Consider the following 17,635-nt stretch of genomic DNA (forward strand, 5'->3'; position numbering starts at 1 on the left):
ACGAGGTGACAGAATTTTATGAAATTTGGAATAAATGTTATAATTGGCTAGAACAGAGAAAGGAAAAGACATAATTATTGATGTACATAAAATGTAAATAAGATGTAAAGAATGCTTAAAATGTATAGTACTGTTCTGTTAAAAGAAAAGATTTATGTTTATGTATTTTAAGTTTGTTTGGGTGTATGGTGAAAAATAATAAAAAATTAAAAGACAAAACTAGAAAAACATACAAATTGGAAAAATAAAACTAGTAACTTTATAATGATATACTCTATTACTGGCCCTTCAGTGTGTTGATGGTTTAATTTTGGATAATATTTAATGCTATAGTGAAAAGAAGAACACATTGCTCAGGAGCAGAGCATAAGCTTTGCATGCAAAAAGTTTCAGGTTCAGTCCCTGGAGCATGAAACATTTCAGAAGCACACCACTCCTAGTATTCATACATGTACTGAACCTGAGTGGAAGGTGGCATACCAGAACAAGCAGCAAGCAAGCTAAATAGCAGCAGCATCAGAATTTTCAGTATAAGCACATCCTGTGCCATAACATCAATATGGCATTCATTGCCAACTTCCAACCTTGAACAATAATTTTAAGGCAACTGTATAAGAGTTGGTTGAGCAGTGTTATTTCTCTTCACCGACAAAGATGAAATGTTGATTTTCATTTTAGCATGCCACATTTGTTGCTTAGAGTAAAACAGAAGGTGGCCTTGTGGTTATCCTGCTATGCAAACAGTATTAATAGAGAAAGAAGGAAGAACACATAGAGACAACATTCTGCTCTCCATATGGCAAGGCTCGAAAGCTGAGATGGATTGCCTTCCTAGCATAGCTTCAGCATACAGCTAGGCTATCATGTTGTAAAATTTAATAAAAGCACAATAAGTACCACCAATAACATTTGCTCTGTCAGGAAGAGCTGATAATATTCAAGAGTTTTTGAGAACATTTTTGCCATTTGTAGCCTACTTTTGAAAGCTGAAAGCAATGTAGGATGTCAAAGACTATGTTGTCCATCAATCTCATTCTGCAGCAGCTTTTATGAAGGGAAAATCATGCTCTAAAATGCTGTTCCAAAAGCAGCCCTGTTATTCTAATCACACCTCATTGCTGCCAAGTTTAGAGCTATAGGAGGGAAAAGCGCTGAATCAGAAAAGGCACAGGAAGCAGGCAGAGCAATCTCTGCTGCAAGGTTGTGGGAATTCTGCAGCAGATTTTATTCGTCCACCTCCAGCCTCCCAGTAATAACATGGCTGTTTAGACTCTTCTCTGAGCTTCAGGGAAGAAAGAAATGTAAGTACTGTATTCCCAGAAATCCTGATTTATTATTGAACTGCATAACCATGAGAAACTAGCTTCCTACGAATTCATTAATCAGCTTAAATCCATAATGGTAGCTCTTCAGTTAGCCTCATAGCAAGAAACATTCTTCCTGTAAAAATTAGACGTTAGATCCTGAAAGACTATATGAGCAAACTAACACAATGCTTGCTTTAAACACAAGATGGATTTCAAAACCTAGGAAAATGCTACTTGATCTTTTAGCCAAGATGAACTGTATCATTGCTTCTTATCAAGCCAGGTTCCACTTAGATCAGTATTTGTCAACCTTGGCAACTTTCAGATGTTTGAAAAAAAAACCTGATTTAATACATTTTGTTTGAACAAAATGTTACAATTAATGTGCCAGTAATATATTTCATATTGTATAACAAACACAAAAATTGTCAGGTTGAACCTCTGAATGATTTTCCCACAACCTTGGAGTTCCAGAGAACCCCGTTTGAATATTGCAAATCTTGATAAATGCAGCAGAGTAGAGGTGGAAAGTAGGATAACAGGTGACTTTTCTCTTTTCCATACCATAGATGGGCTGATGTAGCCTCACAAAAAGAAATAAAATTTAGCTGCAAAAGAGAAAAGTCCCAGGGCCATAAAGTTGTTACTATGGCATATTATCCAGTGTGCACTATATTTGCTTGCAAGTCAGAAGCTAAGTACAAATCAAATTCTTTTGAAGCTTACTGCTGAAATGGGCAAAGAATATGCCAGCCACATCCTACTTCCACTTTCTGAGTGATTGTGGAAAACAGCCTTTTTTGGAAGCAGTTGTTCCTGGAAAGATGGAAAAGGGGCCCCTGTTTAATTCCTATTGATTGGATTTAGAAAATGTATATGCCCCCTATTCTTTTCATGGTGCTGGGTGTTTTATTAAAGTAAGAATAAAAATCTGCATTAAAAACCAGAGAATATAAAATACTAAAAATTGAAACAATAACATGAAAACATTAAGAGGCCTAATGAGAGCCCTCCTAAACTAAGAAATTAATTCCAGCGACATGTTTTTTTTTCATAAAATGATCATAGAAAAAGTGAAAGGAACAGTTGATGTCAAGAACATTTATAGCAAAATCAGCCACAGGAGTCCTATTGCTGACCTCAGAGTACAGGATGAACTGTGCAGAATTACAATAGATCTTAAAATCTTAGGTACTGGCTGGGTGTAGTTCTGCGTTGTCCCCATTTCAGCTTCCCAGTTCCTCAGAAGCAGTCATGATCCTCTTCATTGCTTCTTGGACAATTCAGTCTCTTGAATCCTGAAGGAGCCTCAATCAGTGTTCCCTCCAGCTGACCAATGGGAGAGAGAAGAAACAGCATTCAGAGTCCTTCACCCTTGTCAAGTTTTTAGATCATACTGTGGGCTTTATTCCCTCCCCCCCCCAAGTTGGAAAGGTTATTATAGAAGAAGAGCTGCAAAGCTGTACAGGCACTTTCTTCTCTTTTTCAAGTCATCTGTGATGCTCTGATGGCTCTACTTGGGTGGAGGACTAAAAGCCCAGAGGCAAAGTGATAGGAGAGCTTCTGTCAATTGAAAGCTGGCCCTCCCACATCCTGTTCAACCTTCAGCATTTCAAAAGGAGAATGGCTTAAAGTTCCATTTGAGACGCATTGCAGCTTATCCAGAAATAAATCAGCTCAGTTGCAAATAAAGTCAATGAGATATGATTATACACCAGTCACGCCAATCTAGTACTGATTTTGGATTAGCTCAACAGACTTTGGTGGAAATGTTTTGAGTTTAGAGATTGTGCTAAGTTATAGCTAATTTTATGATTTTACTGAATAAGCCACAGCTAGTATGACTTATTAAGCCATGGTTTACATATTAACAGTTACAGTTACCTTGGTTTTACAACACAATAAACCCAAACTAAATAAAGCACAATATGATTAAAGCACAGAATGCTACAGAGGAACAAGAAGAAACAAATGATGGCTATGTCATGATTTACTTTTATGTGGTGGCTTCAAATGTTAGGACACCAGGACACATTTGCATTATATGGGCAATGATACCATGATGTCTGTGTCATCATTTTGATGTCATTGCAGCTTGTTACAGATGCATGCTCTACAGAGTGTGAACTTGGCTGTCTTCCCATGCCAAGGATACATCACAGAAGGTGAGCGCTCTTGGAAATTCAGTTGTTGGAGACAGACAAGTAGGTTTGTGATGGAAACATGATGAGATCTACCTGTTTAGTAGAAAGCAGGGGTTCATCATCATCCATAGAATGGCAAAGGGGAAGCAAATTACTACATGTGCATCATGATATCATGACGCAAAAGACGCAACTTATGTTTTGTGCCAGATTTTCTGTTTAAAGTACATGATTGGATATGTGCTGTGACATCATGAATGTCTAGACTGTCATTTTGATGCCACTGTAAATTAGTTATAGATGTCTTGATTGTGCATGCCCAGAAAAATGACAAAGTCAGTCCTATCCCTATAACTGCAATTGGATCTCCCCAGTGTTGTTATCCTTGAGCCACTTACAGAAAACATCTCCTTGCACTGGAAAAAAGGTCGTATGGGTGTGCATGCATGCATTTTGTGTGTGTGTGTGTGTGTGTGTGTGTGTGTGTAATATGTGTGTTTCATTTGCTTCCATAGGGTCCTTCTGCTGTGTAGTTGCTAATCAATTCAGATTGACTATCCTGTATCCATATATTTGAGTCTACCAACATTTTGTTGCATTCAGCCTTATCCACAGTGAATCAAGGCATGAATGATGGAATTGTTTGCATTGTTTAGAAAAGAAGCTCCATTGCTTTCTTTTCATGCTTCAGGCTATTCCGATTAATCATTTTAATCAGAAACAAATACACTGCCCTTTATATTTTCAAAGCAGCTTATGAAAATTAAATATGCTGTTCACGATTTTTTGCTATCTAGAAGAAAGAGCTACAATGACAAAGCTTCTTTTCTACATGTGAACAGAAAATGTCACTATTCTTAGCAATATTCCTAATTTTCACTGTCCACACACAGTGAATCCAATGTAAAGATAAATGTGCCTTTTTTGAGAAAAATAACAGTAACCAAGCAACTTATATAATACTCTGAGCAAATTTATTTTAAATGCTTTGTTTACTAAATGCATAGTAGCAATCCCTGAGGTTTGATGAGTTGCAACAAAAACCCAAGAAAAAGGAATCCAAGAAAGTGGTCATTAGAGTTTCAACACACTCAATGAAACAGCAAACTTGGTGTGTTAGATTTCTGCAGTGCTTTTTTTCTAAGAAAAAAAGGTGCCGGAACTCACACACATCATACAACCCTCCTTGCCTACCCTGTAAGGTTCCATCCCAAAAAGGTTCCAGAACTCTGTTCTGGGCGTTCTATGAGAAAAAAAGCCCTGGATTTCTGTTTGTAAAAGTGGCAGCATGCACATATTCTCTTGCTGAGATTTATAGCCAACTGAATCATGTGAACATGGCCCCAATATCAATAGCATGATGTGAGAAAGTAGTGTTTATATAGTATGTCAAAAATCCCAAATCCAATGCTGAATGTTTTCAGTCCAAAGGTAACATACTTCTAAGAAGGAAGAGCTCTGTCTGAGATGCTGGGGAGATGCTTTCTTTCAGAACAGAAAATCACTACTAAAATGGATTTGCATAATAGAAGAAACCATGGTTTGTTGACTAATCAAAGAATATGATTTAAAAACCCCATTGGCTGGGTTCACAAGCTTGATGCGATATGTGAATCTAGATAAATGATTCTCAATCTTGGCAACTTTCAAATTCTGAAGCCATTCTTGCCAGAACTTTAACATTCAATGTTACAATGGCCCTGAACAAGGGGTACTTATAATAAGTCCTCGTAGTTGTGGCCATCACAGTGTCCCTTGGTCTTATGATTGCAATTTGGATGCTTGGCAACCAGCTTGCAATTACAACATTGCAGTGTCCCACTGTCACATGATCATCAATTACAACCTTCATTGCCAACTTCCAACAAGCAAAGTGAATGGGAAAACGAGCAGAACTTCATAAACGGCAATCATGTGACTGTTGTGTGCTGCATCCATATGGGAGTTACCTATCACAGCAAATGGGACTGTTGAACTGCTGTTGTACGTTGGTGAAGTCATGTGACATCATACCTTACAACTATATCACTTAGTGACAGACTTCCTGGTCCCAATTACCAATTAGGAAGCAAGGACTATCTGTAGATTCGTTTTAGCTCTTGGGCTCTCTGAAAGAAAGAAAGAAAGAAAGAAAGAAAGAAAGAAAGAAAGAAAGAAAGAAAGAAAGAAAGAAAGAAAGAAAGAAAGAAAGAAAGAAAGAAAGAAAGAAAGAGAAAGAAAGAGGGAGGGAGGAAGGAAGGTGGAGGGGAGGGGAGGGAGAAAGAAAGAAAGAAAGAAAGAAAGAAAGAAAGAAAGAAAGAAAGAAAGAAAGAAAGAGAGAAAGGAAGGAAGGAAGGAAGGAAGGAAGGAAGGAAGGAAGGAAGGAAGGAAGGAAGGAAGGAAGGAAGGAAAAGACACCTGACTAAGGTTTATTGAAGTTACTTGAAGCATCTCTACTCAAATTCTGCCTAAGCTGCAAGATTTATCATCTTTCTTTGGGATTTTTAGTCTCCTAAATTTAGCTCCTGAACAATTGTTTCTGGAGGTTTGCTCTCTAGGGTTTTAATGCCAGCCTATAGTGCTTTTCCCTCCCCCTTCAGCTCCAGCTAATAACTGAATAAATTAAATGACAATGAAATAAATAGCATGTATCTTCCCTTGGCACAGGTGTTCAACTGATTTAAATTCTGATAATCTTGATGCTTCATCACAGGCATTAAGCAGCTTCATCCATAGGATTTTTCCTATATTCATTTGTGATTTGAGGAAAGGTGAAAACGCTAACCAATCTGCTCAAGTCATAACTTTCAGTTTCATAACAGAATGGCATGGCTGGCAAGCATTCATAATATTTACTATAATTTACAGTTAGAGATATCCGGATCAGGATAAAGCTAATGTGTATTTTATATTGCCTAGTAAGACATTATCAGCTGAATCAGAGGGTGACAAAATCAGTACAGTGATGGACAAAGTGTTGCAATGCAAACTTTGTCCATTTTGTACATGCAATGACACTGTACCCCCATTTGAAAGAGATGTATCTTTTTAAATTCTGGTCTCTCCCATACAGATGTCGATAGGCATTATCTTTGTTTATTATTTTTCCAATGGATGTTAAAACACAAATCTGCATTTGGTCTCATTCACAATTTTTCCTAATATGCAAAATATTTCTATGCTTGTCCTTTCTTTCTTTCTTTCTTTCTTTCTTTCTTTCTTTCTTTCTTTCTTTCTTTCTTTCTTTCTTTCTTTCTTTCTGTTCTTCCTTCCTTCCCTCTTTCTTTCTTTTTCTTTCTTTCTTTCTTTCTTTCTTTCTTTCTTTCTTTCTTTCCTTTCTTCCCTCCCTCTTCTTTCTTTCTTTCTTTCTTTCTTTCTTTCTTTCTTTCTTTCTTTCTTTCTTTCTTTCTTTCTTTCTTTTTCTTTTCCTTCAAGTCAGTGTTGGCTTCTGGCAATTGTCTGGACAAGTCCCTGCAATGTTCTTGGCAAGATTTCAGAAATGGTTTGCCGTTGACCTTTCTCTTAAAATTGAGAGAGTGACTGGCCCAAGGTCACCCAGCTGGCTTTAAGCCTAAAGTTGGACCAGAATTCCAGATCTCTTTTTTTAGCTGACTGCCCTAACCACTATACCAAACTGGCTCTCTCCTAATAAATACAGCTTTAATGTAAACCAGATGTCTTCATTTTAAGAGATTTCTTGATAACAATCTCTTTAACGTAATGTTCTGCAATGCAGGCTTTTAAAGCATAACTAGTTTATTTTTTCTTCAATCCTGCTTTTACTCTTTTCAGATGCATATTTCATCAGCAAATGTACATATGTAATTTTTTCCACACCAGAGATAAATGGTAGTAGATTCTGTTCAATGCTGCTGTGTATCTGCTGTTTTGAAGTCTATTTTATTCCATCTTACAAGTCTCAGAGAAATCCATAGTGGACATCTTATATCAGCCATTCAGATATGAAAATGATTGTTTTGATTTGTGAATGCAGAGTATTATTTTGGAAGAAACAGGATGAAAAAGACTCCTTCCCCAAACACAGATAAATAACTTTGTTTTCTTGACTTGTTTTCTTGATTTATCAATACGTTCACTTTAGAGAAATTACACAAAATTTCACGGGCTTTGGCTCTGATTAATCGCACAACCCCATGGACATATAACCTCTGATTTTTAGAAGATTGGGGCCTATTTATGAAGAAATCACCTCTCTGTGTTGTTGTCTTATAAGACATCAATGTCAATTTCACTGTTTTGCTGAAAAATCAATATGTCAAAGTCAATTTGATTCAGAGCTGAACAGCTTTAAAATTAGCATTGGCAATCTGAGTCTCCATGATGACCATCCAGATCATGGTAGATAGCATGGATAGCAGGAAAAACATCTGGAACAGCTCTAATGCACAGCTTCTATGGCAGCCTTCTTCAAGATGGAGACCAGTTCCCAGGCAATATTTGAAATATATATTTGATGTTCTTTTACCTTCACAACATTCTCATGAATTTGAAAACCCAGAGCGAAAATTGCTCTGATCACACTCCAAAACTAGCAACCTCAATGTGATATTTGTGCACAGACTCTTTATAGGTATGAGCAACTTCCAGGCCTAGAAGTCCATTCCCCACTTGGAAAACATGTTTCTACATGTTGGCAGCACAATTTTCTACCTTTAAGGAGATGGATGTAAAAAAGCAACATATTCAAGCTTTTTAAAAGTTCACCACTTCCAAGGAATCAATCAAGGAATCATAACATACATTTCCTGTCCTGGAAATTCTTGACCACCTGCATAAAGCGATGAAGTAGCTGCATCATCTCTTCACCCTCTAAGTCTTTGACTGCCTTCCCAAAATTAATTTAAAAGACGTTAGGAAAGACAAACAGAGAATTGTGTATAGAATTCTAATAATAACAGGTTCAACTCTACAACCAACCTGGCTGCAGCCATTTTTTCTAGGTTGCCACAAGAATGGGAATGGGTGCAGAGGATTTCTACTAGTCTAAACATTTTACTATCTTGTGGGAACCAAGGTAATTTCTGTCTATTAGACGGGGAGCATGAGCATTTGGTTAGAAAGTCCACCAAACTCTTCTATTGGGAAACATAGCTGATTGCATAGCATTGGGGTGGGATGTTAAATTTGTAATATTCTTTCTCTTTGAAGGGATTTCAGACTTGGTTTCACTTTTGACCGTACCAATACTATGTTACCAATAAACATGTTCTTTGATGAAATCTCAAGCCTTGGAGTTCTGATTTGTTTGGTCTTCTCTATCAGAACCTTGACATTAAACCAAGTCTAAAATCCCTTTCAGAGAGAAACAACATTACAAATTTAACTTCCCACCCCAATGCTATGCAATCAGCTACGTTTCCCAAGAGTTTGGCGGGCTTTCTAACCAAATGCTCACCCCCCACACCTAACTGACAGAAATGACCTTGGTTCCTCTGGACAGTAAAATGTTTAGACTAATAGAAATCTTCCACGCCCCCTCCCATTCTTATGGCAACCTAGAACGAGAAAAAATGGCTACAGCCAGGTTTGTTGTAGAGTTGACAAACAGTTCTGTTCCACACATAGGACCAGGAAGGAAAAGTGGGGAGACTCAGAATGAAAGGCCCACAGATGGATGGAGCATTGGGCTTCTTCGTGCAATTTCTTTCTAGCATTCCTTTGGGTTGGAAAAATAAAGAGAGCAATCATAGAGCTTGCCCATTGCATCCTGCTTCATTGCTGATAAATCCAGAAATAAACAGGAGACATTCTCCTACTTCCTTATTTATATCCAGTCCGGAAGATGGCATTGGCAGACAGCCTTCTCCTTAGAGAGACACTCTGTTTATGAAATAAGTCTCTCCCTTGGGCAGAACGTCAATCCCACTATTGTGGCTACCATCTTGACTTTTATTTTTTAACCATCCCTGTGGAAGTCCCTGATAACAGGGAAGCCTTCAGACCAGGATTGGCTGCAAAACTGCAAAAAGTATATATGGATTACCAAATGCCTGAAGGGAAGAGAATCTACTTTTCATGTCTTTCTGGCTGGAAATTGTTTCATCAGTTTTCCTCCTTTTTTGTAGAATTACATTTGCTTACATTCAATAACTGGGCCATTAATGCAGTCCAATTTCAGTGATTTAAAAATACTGTGAAGAGGAATAATATAACTTGCAAGTAATTAGTCTACATTTGCAATTATCTGTTATGTTTTCAGTATCCAATCCCATCATTTTTCTGCATGAAAATGAAATTAACACCATCATTTTTAGAACGGGACTTATTTCAAACTCAGTTTCTTAAGATGTCAGCTAAGCAGCAGTTCATTGGTTTCTGGGTGGGGTGGGGAGGGATCTTTAAAGCCTTAATTGCATGGAATAGTGGAAAGAAATGCTATTTTCTATCTTGGGGCATCTTCATTCATAAAACAGTCATTATTGAAAACAGGAAGAAGGGTTATGCAAAGGGATATGGATAACAAGCCATGACTGTAGTAACGTCATTGTATTATCAACTCTTTTTGTGGGTTTTTTAGACTGGCATCAGGTTGTGACACTTGCAGATCCACATTGTTCTGGCAAGCCTGGACAGAATGAATCAAGTTATTTTCATGAACGTACAGCCAAAAATCTTGACAAAGACCAAAAAAAGCAATGGGTAGACTGGTTTTTCAGAACTACTCCAGACAAGAAGAGAAAGGGAAATGGTCCACATCCTCTCCAGCAACTCCTCAATGTACAGTAGTTTTCTGTGGGTTTACGTGTCAGGAGATGACACAATCAGCCATATTGCTCACAACCATGGCAGAGCCTTTTAAAGGACACTAAATCTTTTAAAGCACTTTCTGATCACTTTTAGAAATTGCCTATAACCATCTTAAAACTATTAGAAATGTTTGGAATGACAAGTTTGAAAAACCATGGATGAGTGTAGCTTCAACTTTGAACAAAGGAAAATTAATTACTGAATTAAGTTAAACTGAAGATCTTAAAGGATTTGAAGTAAACAACAACAAGCTAAGATTTTGAACTAAGGAAATTGCAAATGGATTAAGGGTCCAGTTAAATTTGGAATATTGAGTTTTACAATAAGATTTTGGAATTATCTATGAAAAATGAATGCTTCTTGTGGTAATAAGAGTTATTTTAGCTATTCTGGCTCATAACAAATGACTTTATAATATTTTAGAAACTGGACACCAGAGGATATTAAATATTCTTAGTAGAAAAAAATATATACAAATCAGCTTTTCATATTGGTTAAGTGGGGTTTACAAAATGACCCAGGATGTTATAACATTGGAAATAAAAGAAACTAACTTAAGTTTTTAAAATTAAAGGGGAAGTACAAATGATAAACCAAAAGAATGACCTGGAAAATGTTTTCTTATTGGATCTACAAAAAAGTCTTGATGTGATGGAATGTACACCTGCAAAATCAATGGTTAGGAGTTTTGGCAGTAAGGAAGCAATGAATCTAATCAGAAAGAGGCTGAGATTGACTGCATAGTCCCAAGCTAAATGAGGGAGTGAGGAAGAGGTTCAGGGAAGCCACACCCTAGAATCTCTTAGGATATAATTAGTAGGTTAGACAGGGGGTCTTCAACCCCCGCGCCACAGACCACCACCAGAAACCGGGCCATGCAAACAAGCAAAGCCCCATCTGTGCACATGCAGGATGCAGACAACATGTGAAACCACACACTCCCTTATCCACAGAAAGACCTTTTTCCATGGAACCAGTCCCTGACACCAAAAAGATTGTGGGCTGCTGGGTTAGAAGATTATAGATTTAGTTTGGCAAGAATGCATCCATTAAATGCAAAGATATAAAGGACTGAGCTCAACTGAATTTCATTTTGTTGCTTTGAGCTTGGGCCTGACACTTGCTAAATCCTTGAAGTTGTCTATACAGTGAGATAAAGAAGAATTGAAGAGAAATCAAATTCTATGACAATATTTAAATGAGCTAGAGTTTAAGATGGTTAGAAATGAAAGAAATATAAAGTTGATTTCTTTGATCAAAGTTAAAATATTTATTTGCAAAGTTTTGGCAGCTGATGCTGGGATTGAAAAATTGATGTTTTATGGATTTGCTTATAGGAAGAGGATGGGATAAGAGAAGAGAGATTGTTTTATATCCTTACTGGGGAAACATGTATCTATACACATAATGAAAGTTGGAAGTCTCTTCCTTATATATTTCTTTTCTTTTTCTTTACCATATTCTTTTTATTGCATTTTATTATATATGTTTTCTTACTATTCTTTTTTCTTTAAGTTTAGTTTATATTTATTTTTACTATTATAATCAAAACCCTTAATAAAATAATTATGTACAAAGATCACAGCTCAATGATAAAATTAGGTGTCCAGTTCAGCCTCTATACTCTATTAAGCCTCCATGTTATCAGCCCCCTCTACCACAAAGATCCTGCAGGAGAAGGGCAGTGTGGACAACCATGGGATCTGGCAGGATGAGAGCTGTGAACCATAAACACAAAGCTTTCACTGTGTCCCTGCACAACAGTTACAGTTCCCTTGCTGACCTTAATAGGGACATTAAGAAGACAGGTAAAGGTATTTGTGAAACTAACTCAAATAAGCAGGGGATTGTGGTCCAAGATGAAGAACTAGATTTCGAAAAGGAGAAGTGTGAATCAGGTATTACACATCAGTCATGCAAGAACAGAAAGGCACCCAAAAAGAGATGCCACCTTCTGGTTGGTGATTCAATTATAAGGGATGTAAATTTAGGAAAAGACACAGAGGCTTCAAAAGAGGTCAGATGTCTTCCAGGTGCTACTGCCAGTAGGGACAAGAAGCATATTTCTAAAATAATCAAGAATGGCAGCAAGGACTGTGATGTGGAGGCTATTGTACATCTCGGCACTAACGATCTGTCCCAAAAAGATGTACTCTTTGTGCAGAATGATTTCCAGAACTTGTGGAAGGAACATAGCAGAATAGGCTGTAGGCTTACTTTCTCAGAGGTTTTACCAGTGTATAAGGAGCAAAATGGAAAAGGCCAGCACATAGCACAATTCAATATGTGGCTAAAGGAGTGGTGTAAAGGGGAAGGCGTTGGATATATTAGTCACAATGTCTGTAGCTGGTCTAATGAAAAGATGTAAAAAGAGATGGTTTGCATCCATCAAAGAAAGGGACTGAATTACTCAGCTATAAATTCACAGATTTTCTGAGGAAATTTAAAACTAAACAGCGGGGACAGTGAGTTAATTGATACAGAACAACTCTGTCCCCAGCACTCTAAAAATTATAGGGCTATCAGTGCATGTAACATAGATATGTATGTGGACAAGAATACCAAGCCTCTAATAGCGAGAGCCAAACAAAGTTCACTAACCAAATAGGTGGTAAGACAACAGGGGAACTCAGGCACCACACAGGTTATGTAGAAAGTAAACACAGGGCCAGTCACAAAGGACTCAAATGTCTATACACCAATGCACAGAGTATGAGCAGCAAACAGGGTGAACTAGAAATTCACGTTAACGAGGTCAGATATGATATTGTTGCCATTACGGAAACATGGTGGGATGAAACCCACACATGGAACACATAACTAGAGGGATTTAAGTTATTTAAAAGAAACAGATCAAATAAAGGAGGTGGAGTTGCTCTCTATATAAGAAATAACTACATCTCTACAGAAATAGAGCACAACAATGATAAAAACTGTCTTGAATGCATTTGGGTCAATATAAAAGTGGGGGGGAGAATGACATCGCCATAGGTGTATATTACAGGCCACCCAACCAAAGAGAGGAAATAGATGAATTTTTTGCTAGTCAGCTAACTAAGGTATGTAGGAAGCATATCACAATAGTAATGGGGGAGTTTAACTACTCTGACATCAACTGGGAGACAAACTCTGCACCAAGTGAGAGATCAAACAGGTTCCTGGCAAACCTAGAGACAACTTTGTCTCCCAAAAAGTAGAGAAGGGGACTAGGGGATTAGCCATTTTGGATCTAATTCTCACTAACAGAGATGAAATGATAGAAGGTGTTGAAGCCATAGGAACCCTGGGAGGAAGTGATCATGCAATAATGGAATTCAACATTATGGAAGCACAAGCAATAGAACTATAAAACTAGAGTCTTGGATTTCAAGAGAGCTAATTTTAATAAACTTAGAGAGGGTTTGGGAAGGATTCCATGGATGAGAATCCTCAAGGGGAAAACAACTCAAGAAGCTTGGGAAATTTTGAAAAATGAGATAATAAAAGCCAATCTAGCACAATACCAACAAAGAGGAAAAACAGCTCTCAAAAGAAACCAGCATGGCTGCATAAAGAACTCTCTGACAAATTGAAAGATAAAAAGGACAAGTATAGAAAGTAGAAAGAGGAGCACATAACTAAGTCAGAATATCAGCAAATAGCCCAAGCCTGCAAAGAAGAAGTGAGGAAAGCCAAGGCTCAAAATGATCTAAGACTTGTGACCAAAGTCAAAAATAACAAAAAGAGCTTCTTTCAACATGTAAAAAACAAGAAAAAAGGGAAGGAAATGATCGGTCCATTAGTAGGTGAAAGTGGCAAGGAGGTGACAAGCAACAGAGAGAAAGAAGAACTATTTAACTTGTTTTTTGCATCTGTCTTTACACAAAGGGAAAAAACAGATCAACCTATCAAAAATAGTGCCATAAAAAATAGAATAGAAACACAAGTTAAGGTAGGCAAGAAAATGGTAAGTGAGCACCTGTCCAGCCTAGAGAAGTTCAAATTGCCAGGACCAGATGGATTACATCCCAAGGTTCTCAAGGAACTGGCAGATGTGATCTCAGAACCACTGAACTATATTTTTCAAAGATCCTAGAGCACTGGGGAACTACCAGAGGACTGGAAAAGAGCTGATGTAGTTCCCATCTTCAAAAAAGGAGAAAAAATGGACCCAGGAAATTATAGACCTATCAGCCTGACCTCAATACCTGGGAAGATCCTGGAAAAGATAATCAAAGAACGAATCAGCGAACACCTAGAGGCAAACAAAGTCATTACTAAAAGCCAACATGGGTTTGTCAAAAATAGATCATGCCAGACAAATCTCATTGCATTCTTTGTCCGAGTGACAAAATTACTGGATCAGAGGAATGTTATGGATATAATTTACTTGGACTTCAGTAAGGCATTTGATAAAGTAGATCATAACCTACTACTTGACAAGATAGAAAAATGTGGGGTAGATAGCATCACCACCAGATAAATCCGTAGCTGGCTGACCAGCCATACTAAGCGTGTGGTCTTCAATGGAACTGCATCTACATGGAGGGAAGTGTGTAGTGGGGTGCCCCAGGGCTCTGTTCTGGTCCCAGTGCTCTTCAACATCTTCATCAACAATTTGAACGAGGGGATAGATGGGGAAATCATCAAATTTGCACACGACACCAAGCTGGCAGGAATAACCAACACTCCAGAAGACAGGCTTAAGATACAGAAGGATCTGGATACACTTGAACATTGGGCACTATCTAACAAAACGAAATTCAATGGTGAAAAAAGCAAGGTTCTACATTTAGGCAAGAAAAACCAAATGCACAGGTACAGTATAAGAGGTACCTTGCTCAAAAATAGTAACTGTGAGAGGGACCTCAGAGTCCTAATGGACAATCACCTAAATATGAGCCAGCAGTGTGCTACAGCTGCCAAAAAGGCCAACACAGTGCTAGGCTGCATTAACAGAAGGATAGAATCAAGATCACGTGAAGTATTAATACTACTTTACAATGCCTTGGTAAGGCCACACTTGGAATACTGCATCCAGTTTAGGTCACCGCAGTGTAAAAAAGATGCTGAGACTCTAGAAAGAGTACAGAGAAGAGCAACAAAGATGATTAGGGGACTGGAGGCTAAAGCATATAAGAAACGGTGGCTGGCATTGGGTATGTCTAGTTTAATGAAGAGAAGGATGAGGGGGGACATGATAGCAGTGTTCCAATATCTCAGGAGCTGCCACAAAGAAGCTATTCTCCAAAGCGCCTGAAGGCATGACAAGAAGCAACGGGTGGAAACTAATTAAGGAGAGAAGCAACCTAGAACTAAGGAGAAACTTCCTGACAGTTAGAACAATTAACCAATGGAACAACCTGCCTCCAGAAGCGGTGAATGCTCCAATACTGGAAGTTTTTAAGAAGAGACTGGACAGCCATTTGTCCGAAATGTTATAGGGTTTCCTGCCTGAGCAGGGGGTTGGACTAGATGATCTCCAAGGTCCCTTCCAACTTTATTACTATTATTATTATGGATCATCGCACAATCAGCCAGATGTTCAGACTGGATTTGGCATTTTGTCTACCTATCAAGTCCTTACCCAGGACCTGGGATAGGCAGATTTGGATGTTTGATGGTATTACAGATATTGTCGCAGAATGGAAGCAGTTCCTAGTAAGGCCGCCTTTTGCAATTGACTAATAGCGAATTTGTCAATGCTAGTGGTGTTCAAATGGTGCTCCGGTTGTTTTGGGATTGCACCCAAGGAGCCTATTACTATTGGTACTACCCTTGCTTGCTTTTGCCACAGTCTTTCTATTTCTATTTGTAGGTCTTTGTATTTTGTTATCTTCTCCAGTTCTTTCTCGTCTATTCTGCTGTCTCCAGGCACTGCCACGTCCACTATCCAGACTTTTTTGTCTTTCTTCGACAATTTTAAGTCTGGGGTGTTATGTTGCAGGTGCTTGTCTGTTTGAATTCTGAAGTCCCAGAGCAGTTTAATTTTATCATTTTCTATGACTTTCTCTATTTTATGATCCCACCAGTTTTTGCTTACAGGCAAATGATATTTTTTGCAGATCTTCCAATGCACCATTGTTGCTACTTTGTCATGCCGCTGCTTGTAATCAGTCTGTGCAATCTTCTTGCAACAGCTTACCAAGTGGTCCACTGTTTCTTCAGCTTCTTTGCATAGGCGGCACTTACTGTCTGTTGCTGTCTTCTCAATTTTGACTTTGTATGCATTTGTCCTTAAGGCTTGGTCTTGTGCAGCCAGAATTAGTCCCTCGGTCTCTTTCTTCAATTTTCCTGCTCTTAGCCATTGCCAGGTCTTGTTATTATCTGCTTTCCCAGCTATTTTTTTAATGTATTGGCCATGTAGTGCTTTGTCTTCCCATGCCTCTATTCTGTTCTTCATTTGGTCTTTCTTGTAGGCCAGTTTGGTCTCTCCAGTAGTCAGTAAGCCTTCCTGATATACTAATTTCAGTGCATCTTCATCATTGTTTTTCAGATATTCTTCCAAAGCCATTTTTTTCTTCTTCAACCAGCTGATGTACTTGCAGCATTCCACGCCCACCTATTTGCCTTGGTAGATAAAGTCTATCAATGTCACTGCGTGAATGAAGGGCATGATTCATTGTCATTATTTTTCTGGTCTGCCTCTCCACTGCTTTTAGTTCTGCTTGAGTCCAGTCTACTATTCCAGCTGTGTACCTAATGACTGGAATTGCCCAGGTGTTGATTGCCTTTATGGTATTTCCTCCATTGAGTTTGGACTTTAAGATCTTCTTCACTCTCTTGATGTATTCACCTCTAATCTTTTTCTTGACTTCAGTGTGCTTGATGTTGTCAGCTTGAAGGATACCCAAGTATTTGTAGTAATCTTCCTCATCCAGACTCTTAATGTTATTTTCGTGGGGCATCTTGATTCCTTCAGTTTTCACTACTTTTCCTTGTTTGATAGTAAGTGTGGCACATTTGTCCAAGCCAAACTCCATAACAATATTTGGCTATATATACAGACAGTGTTGAACAGCGATTCTATTTCAGATGATGTTTTTCCATACAGCTTTAGATCATCCATGTAAAGGAGATGGGATAGTCTGGTAGATGTTTTTGATATTAGATAGCCATGTCCTGAATTATTCAGTATTGTTGACAGAGGAAACAGTGCAATAACAAATAGTAATGGTGATAATGAATCTCCTTGAAATATTCCTCTCTTGATATTAACCTCTCCCAGCCTCTCACCATTGATCTGCAATTGTGTCTTCCATTGTGCCATCGATCTTTGCACAAATTTTCTGATGTTTCTACTGACTCCTGTTATTTCTAGGCACTTGATTATCCAGTCATGTGGCAGAGAGTCAAATGCCTTTTTGTAGTCAATCCATGCCACATTCAGGTTGGTCTTCCTTCTCTTGCAGTTTTCCAAGATCATTTTGTCTATTAGGAGTTGATCTTTTGTTCCTC

General features: G+C 38.1%; 1 long non-coding RNA gene across 1 annotated transcript in view; it reads left to right on the forward strand.

Annotated features, from left to right (window-relative positions):
* Nucleotides 1-1,176: 1,176 nt before the first annotated feature.
* LOC120317869 overlaps nt 1,177-17,635 on the forward strand; it is a 62,635-nt gene continuing 46,176 nt past the window's right edge. The window contains exons 1-2 of the long non-coding RNA XR_005559328.1: nt 1,177-1,301; nt 3,402-3,472. This is a non-coding gene — a long non-coding RNA (uncharacterized LOC120317869). The remainder of the gene's footprint in view (nt 1,302-3,401; nt 3,473-17,635) is intronic.

This window comes from Crotalus tigris, unplaced genomic scaffold (genome assembly GCF_016545835.1).
Source record: "Crotalus tigris isolate CLP2741 ecotype Arizona unplaced genomic scaffold, ASM1654583v1 scf7180000019856.1557650, whole genome shotgun sequence".
In the NCBI taxonomy this organism is placed as follows: domain Eukaryota; kingdom Metazoa; phylum Chordata; class Lepidosauria; order Squamata; family Viperidae; genus Crotalus; species Crotalus tigris.